The 11,615-nt window shown below is 43.3% G+C and overlaps 1 protein-coding gene and 1 long non-coding RNA gene across 13 annotated transcripts in view; one reads left to right on the top strand and one right to left on the bottom strand.

The window, feature by feature from the left end:
• znf385c (zinc finger protein 385C) overlaps nt 1-11,615 on the top strand; it is a 259,074-nt gene that overhangs the window by 66,335 nt on the left and 181,124 nt on the right. The window lies entirely within an intron of this gene.
• LOC147845578 (uncharacterized) lies at nt 4,497-11,500 on the bottom strand. The gene is made up of 3 exons (XR_015480622.1): nt 10,967-11,500; nt 10,131-10,902; nt 4,497-6,967 (listed from the first exon to the last, which is right to left on the bottom strand). It is a non-coding gene; the product is annotated as an uncharacterized LOC147845578 (long non-coding RNA).

The following is an 11,615-nucleotide window of genomic DNA, read 5'->3' on the forward strand; positions in this document are numbered from 1 at the left end:
TTTTTAAATATTTGCCAAATGATGTTTAATAGAGCAAAGACATTTTCATAGTATGTCTGATCAATTTTTTTCTTCTGGAGAAAGTCTTTTTGTTTTATTTTGGCTAATAAAAGCAGTTTTTAATTTTTTTAGAAGCCATTTTAAGGTCAAAATTATCAACCCCTTTAAGCTATATATATTTTTTCTACAGAACCAACCATCATTATACAATAACTTGCCTAATTGCCCTCACCTGCCTAGTTAACCAAATTAACCTAGTTAAGCCTTTAAATGTCACTTTAAGCTGTATTAAAGTGTCTTGATAAATATCTAGTAAAATATTTTTTACTGTCATGAGGGCAAATATATAATAAATCAGTTATTATAAATGAGATATTAAAACTATAATGTTTATAAGTAAAATTAAATGTTGTACCCTGCCTATGCCTAAATTCAAAAAGCACAAAATAATTTATATTTTTATAAAGTAAACTGATTAAACTAAATAACTATATTACACTGAAGAACTAAATTAGGCTTTATAATCTTCTTTTATTAAAACAAAAGTGATTAAGCAAAACCGCGGCACTGACAAGCCAACCGTAAAGATACAAAACAACAACAAAAATTGCTGAAACTGCAGTGAACACTTTTTCCGAAGGTCCACTTTTATTTTTTGGAATTATTATGCGTTTAGTGTTAAAAAAACCAATTATGAATAGGCCTACAAGAGTGTATCGTGTGTGTGTGTTTCCACCAACTGTTTGTGTCCAGTCTTTTATCACTATAGCCGTTCTCTTTCAAAACCGAAAGTTCGTCTGTCTGGCAGTATTTCAGCTTTCAATCAAATGAAAAGCCAATTTAGATGAGCCAGTATTAAAAATTTGCAGTAAATAACTGTGTTGTGCAGTCACACATCGAATCTGAGGTCTTGCTCTTGCATCTTGCTCTTGCAGTCATCCAGACATCGATGACGTTACGTAGATGCCACGCAAGCGTCAAGTCGCGAAACTGAACCTGACAGTTCGAAAAGCTGAAGACTTTGCGAATCTTTTAAATTACAGCACTGAAATTAACAGGTATAAATGTCTTTGAGCATATCTTTAGGATATCTGCAATCAGAGCCAATGTTACGTAGAAGTTGTGTAGCCTAAAAATTATAGTCTAATAAAATAAAAACAAAATACAATTACATTTTTTGTTTGCTAAAAAACATACGTAAAAAAAAAAAAAAAAAATCAAGCAGTGGCTAGTTTTTATTGATTGATTTTTAATATTAATAAAAAATATGCTCGGCCTATTTTAGCTGTTTGGCTAAAGGCTGATTTATACTTCTGCATCAAGCGCATGCGTATGCTCCGGCACAGTCTGCGCGTGGTCTCATAGCCCTTGCCGTGGTCATTGCCGACGCTGAAACGCACCTCTCAAATTTAACTAAACATTGCAACGACACGTAGCGCAAGCTCTGTGACTGGTCGGCTTGGTAGCACTGATGAGTGTGGGCAGTGCTGAGAGCTGTGAGCCCGATAAAGTGAGTGTTTACAAGTGTCGAGTCCTGTGAAGGAGATTTGGATGGAAAAGCAAAATACCAGAGACTCGATGCAGAGCCCCACTGCGAGCTAGCATTTCGGAAGTGTTACTGCAGAGCAACACAAACAGCGGGCAGAAGTATAAATGCACAGCAATGTGTAAAGCATGCATCGTGAGTCACGCCGATCACTCGATGCAGAAGTATAAACCAGGCTTAAACGCTGCCAATATAGCCATTCCATAAATATTATTTTACTGTGTGAACTACTTTGTTATAATTAGGGCCAGACGGAATCTACGTACATTTTTTGCTATATCTGCACAGAATTTTGGTAAAAATCTGCGGATTTATGGGGAATTATTTTGGAAGTATCATAACTAAAACATTAATATATGAAAGAAAATGTAATACCTTTTGAACTTGTATTTAATGTTTACAATGTAAATCCAGTTAGATCCACTTTATTTGGTAAACAAAGCAAGTCTCTCATATAATAGATCGACAAAAAGACAGAAAATCTAACTTTACAAACAATATTGTAAATAAATCATATGAATATCTTCATATTAGTCAATTATGTTACTGAAATTAATTTTAAAAACTGAATAAATATTAATTTACACACATTTACACAAGTCAACAAACAGAATCAATGATGGGCTAAAAATCTGCGGAAATCTGTGCGTGGAGATTTCGTGTGGACCAAGTTATAATATATATTTTACAATAAAAACGAAATGTAGAATGTCTCGCTGTCATTTAAAACATGCAATTCTTAACGTGTGTGTGTGGCAGCATTTGTCGGATGTTATTGGTGTGAGGTGCTACTTTTGGTGTGTGTTGCTACTTAATTTGGATATTACAGTTGCGCGTGTGTGTGTCTGTGTTAGTGTTGCATTTGTAATGAGTTACTGGTGTGTGTTGCTTTGGTCATCTAGTAAGCTTTCCCTTCACCTGATGATAAACTATTCCCTTTTACTGCAGTAGCACACAAACACATAGAGCCAGCATTTAGAACAAGACCATACTGTGTGTGTCTGTGTGTGTATTTTAGATGGTGATCTGGGTTTGGTGTGGAGGAGGTATAGGTGCAAGGGTGATTGGGTGGAATACAGTAAAGCTCTGTACCTGCCTTAAACAGAGAGAGAGAGAGTACATAAATACTTCAAGGGCTAATTCACAGAAAAAAAAAGAAAAATTAATAGTTCCTTCTTCTGTTAATCACAAAAGATATATTTAGAAAAATATGTTGTGAAAACGGTAGCTCAGCGGTTAGCACTGTCGCCTTACAGCAAGGAAGACGCTGGTTTGAGTCCCAGCTTGGTCAGTTGGCATTTCTTTGTGGAGTTTGCATGTTTTCCCTGTGGTTGCATTGGTTTCCTCCGGGTGCTCGGGTTTCCCCCACAGTCCAAAGACATGCGCTACAATATGTGAATTGAATAAAGGTGAACTAAGTTGACCATAGTGAATATGTGTGAATGTGAGAGTGTATGGATGATTCCCAGTGATGGGTTGCAGCTGGAAGAGCATCCGCTGTGTAAAACATATGCTGGATAAGTTGACGGTTCATTCCGAAAGGATATGCAAAGATGCTGTTTTAAATTGTAAAGAAATATGTTTTGAAACTAATGAAGACAGCAGAAGTCTATGATTCATTTGAATGATTCAGTCTGTCATGTCTACTGCTCCAAAATATTAGAAATCTTTCACAAAATAAAATATATTCAGGAATCAGAATCATATTGTGTTTAAAGTGGAAAAAAAGTGTTTGTTTTTTACCCAGACATTTAAAATGAATCTATTTTATTTTATACAAGGTTATCATACCGCCAGAAATCTATACCAGCCCATGCCTAGCCTCCACTCTTCAGTGCTTAATTCACCCTCATGCTCCATCATAACATCTCAACTCTCGAGACAACTCTTCCAAAAGAAATCTTGTTGCGATTTAGTCTTGCGAAATGTTGAAGCCCGAGACCTCATCACTGTTCTTACTGTTACCAATAATGAAAATTATATTTAATTCTGATATGGATTTACAATATATTGGTCTTTTTTTTTTGCTGTGCATGTGTAAAGATTGGCCATCCTCCTTTTGTAAATCTTTTTACATTTAGTTTTAAATTAAACACAATAAATTAATAACACTGCTTAATGTAGTTTTCATAAATGTCAAAAAAGTGAATACCTGCTATTCTTTGATGTTTTGAGGAAGATTTAAAACCTGGATGTGAGTCGACATTAGCAAGGATCAGATAATAGTTTATTAATAAATTAATAAAAATTTGGCATGAATTGTGTAATATAATACTAATAAAGCTAAAGTCGTCATTATCTTTTTCTTTTTTCAGATTTAGCTAACATCTAGAGACCGTTTTTTTCCACAAAGAGCTACATGCAATCCAAAAGTTAATTCATTTTTTTCCTGCTTGTATTCCTTCAGTATTCCACTCTCATGCAAAACACACATCTCGCAACACGTTTTTAACAGTCTCCCTCCGTCTTTCTCTTCTCTCATTCTTTCCATCAGTGTCCTTAAATAGATATGCGATGGCCTATTAAATGCTCTTTTAATTATTCTTTCTGCCTGTCTTTGACCTTGGCCCACATTATCTCCTTCAGTTAATTGTGACGTGTGATTTCACTCCAAACACAGCTGATGGAAAGATGGCGCACTGTCTCAGCTCAGGCTTCCATCAGCCTGTGAAATGCAGATGATACAGCACACTGTAAGCTGTATCACTATCCATTTGTATTAGGAGAGCATGAATGAATGAAGTTAACTTTTGTTCAATCCACTTAAATTTCCACTTAAAGTTGTAAAAATTAAGTTGTCCCAAAAAGCTCAATAATTGAGTTGTTTCTGCTCATTTTTAAATATGTAGTTTGAACAAACAACAAACGTCTTTTATTATAGTTTGGACACAAACACAAAGGTAGTTTGACAAAAAGACGGTAATGAATTATTTATTTATTTATTTTTTTAAAGAAAATCGTTATCCTCTTGTTAAGTGTGACGTCACGCGAGTCGGCTTCTTGGTCCAAGTGCTATATCAAACTGTATGGGCAGATGGTCATAATATCTTATAGAGTGGAAGTCGTGAACATGAGGCATGCGTGAACTGGTTATTATAGCTCTAATAATTGTTACATTTACATGACAGTTTGCTGAAAATATAGTCCTTGATGGCTTGCTGCAGTTGGAAGTTTAAGCCACAGTAAGTCTTTATTTAATTAGAGTGTAATGGATCACTGTTTATCCATGATCCGTACAGATCACAACCCACAGTTCGGAACGGACGTGACCTGTGGATTAAATACTTGGTGGAACTTGTAGGTTAATCCAACATTTATAACAATTGCGGAGAGAAAGATCGCCTCCTGCATTATTCAAACAATGTGTATGAAAGCATTTTGGCATCCCGGTAGAATATAATGATGAAGGAAAAAGTTGTGGTGGGACCTAAACGCTTTCTTAGGATATTAATAAAAGGTGTTTTCTGTCTCTGTTTGTTTAGCCTGCATTAATACATTGGGTAAAGCTGCACAATAAAACATTAAAAGATCTGGATCTCAATTCAAACCTGCACAAATGATAATGATTTGCATGTTTATTAATCCTTCGAAGCGCTGCATTTAAACTGTTCAAATTCAGTTTTCACACTTTTTCAGTAAGTTACAAACCATTAAATAACACAGAGGTTCTGGGAGAACAGTTTATAGTTCAGATATAAACACTGATGTTTAGGGTAAAGATTAAAATCACTGTTCAATGGAACTTGACGCTGGTGAATGTTGTAGCAATTACATTGTTTAACCAATAGGTGGCGACAAATAACCATCAAAATTATATCCCTTAATAGGTTTTCAGTAATGATCCACCTATAGTTAAACATGTAGTTTTATGTGTGAATCGTTATATCATTAGTTAAAAGTAACTATGATATGTTTTACAATATTTTACCTTTTTTCAGCTGGTACTTTCTTGATTTTTATTTTTAATAAACGTACAGGTTCTATATCATGTTTGTTAAAACCAATGGTTTTTGCTGTAATATTTTTTGTATAAATGGAAAGCAAATGGCATTTGTCTCTTCTTTTTGCTGACCTGAAAAATGGTCAGATCCGTGACTCAACCATAGTGTTATCTGAACCATGAGATTTGTCATCCGTGACACCACTAGTATTTAACAGTGATGCGGTTTTTGCACCGAATCCAATATAATCAATCACAGAAAACAAGAAAATGCGATTACCTCGATCATTTTAATATAACATATTCATTCATTCATTTTCCTTCGGCTTAATCACTATTTCAAAGGTCATCACAGCAGAATGAACCACCAACTATATAGCTGCAACCCAGTTCTTGAGAAACACCCATACACACTCATTCACACTCATACACTATAGGCAATTTAGTTTATTCAATTCACCTGTACTGCATGTCTTTGGACTGTGGGGGAAACCAGAGCACCCGGAGGAAACCCACGCAAACACAGGGAGAACATGCAAACTCCACACAGAAATGCCAACTGACCCAACCGGGACTCGAGCCAGAAACCTTCTTGCTGTGAGGTGACACTGAGCCTCCGTGCCGACCAGATTTGGCTCAAAAATGTAATAACACAGCATCTCTTATGGGCTATGAAAGACAAAGAAATGTTTCACAACTTACTGCATTGTAAATGAAGACAATACTAATTATATTAATATTTGTCATTTGTGACAGTGAAAATGCAAACATCATGTGAACAACCTGCACATACAAACTTTCCTTCTCAGATTTCCACTGTAGTCAGTGAGAATCTGTAATCCTCCAGAGACTCCATCCTATATACTTTGAGTCTCCGTCTGTGTGTGTGTGTGTGTCCTTTATCCTCTCTCTCTTTAAATGTTCTCTTTAACCTGGCCAAGTGAGCCACTTTCGCTGTTCACCCCCCACTGTTTTCCCTGAAGGGGAATATCTCACAGTCGACACACACACACACGCAGCTCCTGTACCATTTCTTATTACTGACATTGTTGCTGCTGGTTGAAAACCGTGCCAAGTACAGCTGTGACCTGTTCACACATTTATAGTGAAAGTACCTGCAAAGTTTCCTGCTGGGCTGGAGAAAGTGTGTATGATTATAAGTGTTCACAGAGCTGGCATAAGCTCAACTGCCGCTCTAGGCAACAAACTCCTGTGTTTATAGTATACACTATAATCATTAAGATACATGCGAGACATTTTGTTTGATGAAATTGCACTGAAGTAAAAGTAGGCTATAGGCTGCACAAGTGTGTTTTCCTTTTTCCTGTTCTAAAACGTAATAAAGCATGAAACCACTATGCTACAACTGCAATTGCATTTGATGCATTACATTATACATACCAGCAGAGAATGCTGGGAGGATTTGCCGCCTGGTAGACAAATAAAGTAATGTTTATTTTAATGTAGAATTTATAGTTCCCCTTCGGTTGGGGAACTTCAGTGCCATGAATGGGAGGATTCGTATCAGAAGCCGCTTATCTGGAGAGTATTGAACGGGCCAATGAATGAAATTAATTGGCAGCGTAAGCTTGCGCAGGTGTGCGACATCTGCAATCATCTCAGCATATAAGCACACCTGAAGCCAGCAGACGCCATCCTTTTCGCTTCAGATCCTTTCTGAGTGAGTCGATGAGGGTTCCTCTTGCTGATCAGCACTTCAGAGCGAACGAGTGTGTCTCCCGGTCCAGAGTGGGTCTTCGCGGTGGCAGACGGTCGAGCTGGGTTACTCCCTTGCCTGCGGTTCTTTGGGTCCGGTCCTCCAGAGCGGTGCGTATAGTTGCAACTTTCCTAAAAGAGCAACACAGTCGTGCAGCACGTCCTTTTCAGGATGGCGCTCCGACTGTGCGTTTCTGGATGCGGGGGTTTCCTGTCTCCGGATGATGGACACGATCACTGCATTGCATGTTTGGGGGTCCAGCATGTTAATGCGGTGCTCGCGGGCGGTTCATGTCGTCATTGCGATGCCATGACCGTTGCACAGCTAAGATCGCGGCTAACTTTCGCAAGAGAGCGAGCCACCCCAGTTGCCTCCTGTTCTAAAAAAGCAGCGGGCGCTCGGGCAGATCTGAGGGTTTCAGCGGGAGCTAATCCGCCGCCCACGGGCTCGCGGACCTCTCGCTCCTCACGGCGCTCCATCCAAGCTTCGGGTGGTGAGAGTGATCCGTCTAACCAGATGGTAGCTCTCACACTCGCTGACACCGGAGATCAGATGTCCTCCGCGGCATCGGAGGGTGGGCTTTCACTGTCCGACGAAGATCCGGACCCGCTCGCCCCCTCCGGGCAGGTGAGCGCTGTCAAATCGGATCCTGAAGCGGACATGTTAGCCGTGCTTTCCCGGGCTGCTTCGGCCGTGGGGTTGGAGATGGTTTATCCCCCAGCTCCGCGGCCGGACCGACTAGATGGGTGCTACGTAGAGGACCAGAAGGCGAAGCCTTCGAAGCCTCTCGTCCCCTTCTTCCCGGAAGTGCACAGTAGGCTCACGCAGTCCTGGAGGGCACCTTTCTCTGCCCGTGCTGCGAGTGCCTCCGCCCTCACCGCCCTTGACGGCGGAGCTGTCAGGGGGTATGAGGCGATCCCGTCAGTGGAGCGCGCTATCGCGGTCAATCTTTGTCCGCGCGGCGCCTCTACGTGGCGGGGTTTGCCCCGCCTCCCGTCCAAAGCCTGTAGGTTGTCTGCCTCCCTCGGAGCCAGAGCTTATAAGGCTGCGGGCCAGGCTGCTTCTGCTTTGCACGCGATGGCCACCTACCAGCGCTACCAAGCGCAGGCGCTGGCCGAGCTGCACGAGGGCGGGTCCAACCCAAGCTTATTACATGAGCTGCGCACCGCGACCGACTATGCTCTTCGGACTACTAAGTCCGCCGCGTGTGCGCTGGGGAGGACGATGTCCACACTTGTGGTTCAGGAACGCCACCTCTGGCTAAACCTGGCCGATATGCGCGACGTTGACAAAGTTCGCTTTCTTGACTCGCCCATATCCCAGGCTGGCTTCCGGCTCGCAGACTCTACGTGCTTCGCCAGTGGCTCACGAGCGCTGGGGGGACGGTCTCCCTTCCCTCAGCCCTCCAGCCCCCTCTCCGGAGTCAGGGTGCGGAGCCAGAGCGAGTCGCTCTCCTCCAGCTTTTCCGCGGGACCCTCGTGCTTCCCGGATCAGCACACCCACTCCGCGCTGCCCCACCGCTGGTACGTCAGCGATTGTAGCGATGACTCCATTAGCGAGGGCTCTGCCTGCCTGGTTTGCGCGGGCCAGCCCCTCGCGGTGGCTCATACGCACAATCAGACTCGGTTACGCGATTCAGTTCGCGAAACGGCCCCCCAAGTTTACGGGCGTGTATTTCTCCAGGGTCAACCCCCTGTCCGCCCCTGTCTTGCGAGAGGAGATTGCTGCCCTCCTGGCGAAGGGTGCAATCGAGCCGGTTCCTCCAGCCGAGATGGAGAGTGGGTTTTACAGCCCATACTTCATCGTACCCAAAAAGAGCGGTGGGTCACGGCCAATCCTAGATCTGCGCGTTTTGAACCGCTGTCTGCACAAGCTGCCGTTCAGAATGCTCACGCAGAGGCGCATTCTCCAATGCGTTCGTCCTCGGGATTGGTTTGCAGCCATAGACCTGAAGGACGCGTATTTCCATGTCTCCATTCTTCCACGCCACCGCCAATTTCTGCGGTTTGCGTTCGAGGGTCGAGCGTGGCAGTACAAGGTCCTCCCCTTCGGGCTCTCTCTGTCTCCGCGGGTCTTCACCAAACTCGCGGAGGGTGCCCTAGCGCCCCTTCGGCTCGCGGGCATTCGCATACTCAGTTATCTCGACGACTGGCTGATTTTAGCCCACTCGCGGGAGCAATTGATTGTGCACAGGGACGAGGTGCTTCGGCATCTCCGCCTACTGGGGCTTCAGGTCAACCGAGAAAAGAGCAAACTCGCCCCCGTGCAGAGGATTTCTTTTCTCGGGATGGAGCTGGACTCGATCACCATGGTAGCGCACCTCTCCGAGGAACGCGCTCGCCTGTTGCTGAACTGTCTGAGGGAGCTCGACAGCAAACTAGTGGTCCCACTGAAGTTCTTTCAGAGGCTCCTGGGGCATATGGCATCCGCAGCCGCCGTCACGCCGCTCGGGTTGCTCCATATGAGACCACTTCAGCACTGGCTTCACGATCGGGTCCCCAGACGCGCATGGCACGCGGGCACACACCGGGTCTCGGTTACTGCGCTGTGTCGCCGCGCCCTCAGCCCTTGGAACGACCCCTCGTTCCTACAGGCCGGTGTGCCTCTAGGACAGGCGTCCAGCCATGTTGTTGTTTCAACAGACGCTTCCAACACGGGTTGGGGGGCCGTGTGTCGCGGGCATGCGGCTGCGGGCCTCTGGAAGGGTGCCCAGCTGCATTGGCATATCAATCGCCTAGAGCTGTTGGCAGTGTTCCTCGCTCTCCACCGCTTTTTACTGGCAAGCTTACGCTGCCAATTAATTTCATTCATTGGCCCGTTCAATACTCTCCAGATAAGCGGCTTCTGATACGAATCCTCCCATTCATGGCACTTCCGTTCCCCTCCTCGGGGAACGAAGGGTTACTTCTGTAACCTCGAACGTTCACCCAAAACGACACCATAGCTAATGGGTTAGCACTGTCGCCCAGCAACAAGGTCACTGGTTTGAGTCCCACCTGGGCCAGGCATTTCTGTGTGGAGTTTGCATGTTCTCCACGTGTTGGCGTGGGTTTCCTCCAGGGGCTCCGGTTTCCCTCAGAGTCCAGAGACATGCGCTATAGGTGAACTGAATATACTAAATTAACCATAGTGGATGTGTGTGAATGTGAGAGTGTATGGATGTTTCCCAGTACTGGGTTGCACCTGTAAGGGTATTCGCTGTGTCAAACATATGCCAGAATAATTAGTTCTCATGCATTTATCTGAAAATCTGTCCATCCACCTCTCTTAAAATCTACTTGTTCATCTGTTTGTTTGAAAAATGGACTAATCTACCACCTGTTTTGAAAGCCATCCATCCATCGATTCATCCATCTGTCCATATTTTTGTTCAATTATCCATACATCCAATAATCGATTCATCTGTCTATTCACATCTTTATCCATCCACTTTTGTAGCACATCCATCTATCCACCTATCCACCAATTTTTTTAGCACATCCTTTTATTCATCCATTCACCCACTTTTCTAGCATATCCATCCATCCATTGACCCATCCACCCTCTTTTGTAGCTCATCCATCCATTTATCCATCCATCCCCTCATCCACCATTTTTGTAGCATATCTATCCATCCATTAATCCACCCAATTTGATAGCATAGCCATCCAGCGATCCACCCACTTTTGTTGCACATTCATCCATCCACCTATCCACCCACTTTTGTAGCACATCCATCCACCACTTTTGTAGCATCTGACAATCCATCCATCCATCCACCCACTTTTGTAGCACATCCATCCACCCATCCACCACTTTTGTAGCATCTAACAATCCATCCATCCATCCATCCACTCATCCACCCACTTTTGTAGAATATCCATCCATCCATCCACCCACCCATCTGCCACTTTTGTAGCACATCCATCCATTTATCTTTCCATCCACCCACCCATCTGCCACCTTTTGTAGCATATCCATCCATCCATCCACCCACCCATTTGCCAGTTTTGTAGCATATCCATCCATCCATCACCCATTTTTGTAGCATATCCATCCATCCAGTCATCCACCCACTTTTGTAGCACATTTATCTTTCCACCAATCTACCCACATTTGTAGCACATCCATTCATTCATCCATCCATCCATCCACCCATCCACCACTTTTTTTGTTGCATATCTATCCATCCCCCCATTTTTGTAGCACATCCATCCATCCACTCATTTTTGTAGTACATTCATCCATCCATCCACTTTTGTAGCACATCCATCCATCCATGCACCATCCACCCACTTTTGCAGCACATTTTTACCCTTGCCTCTGCGTAATGTAGTTGTGTCTGTGTAAATTGCACTGATGAATATGTAATGAGTGAAAGAGCATTGTAAACACATGCTAAGAGGGTGCCCGCATGTGAAACTGGCAAAAAT

The sequence above is a fragment of the Danio rerio genome, chromosome 3 (assembly GCF_052040795.2).
Source record: "Danio rerio strain M-AB ecotype USA chromosome 3, GRCz13ab, whole genome shotgun sequence".
In the NCBI taxonomy this organism is placed as follows: Eukaryota; Metazoa; Chordata; class Actinopteri; order Cypriniformes; family Danionidae; genus Danio; species Danio rerio.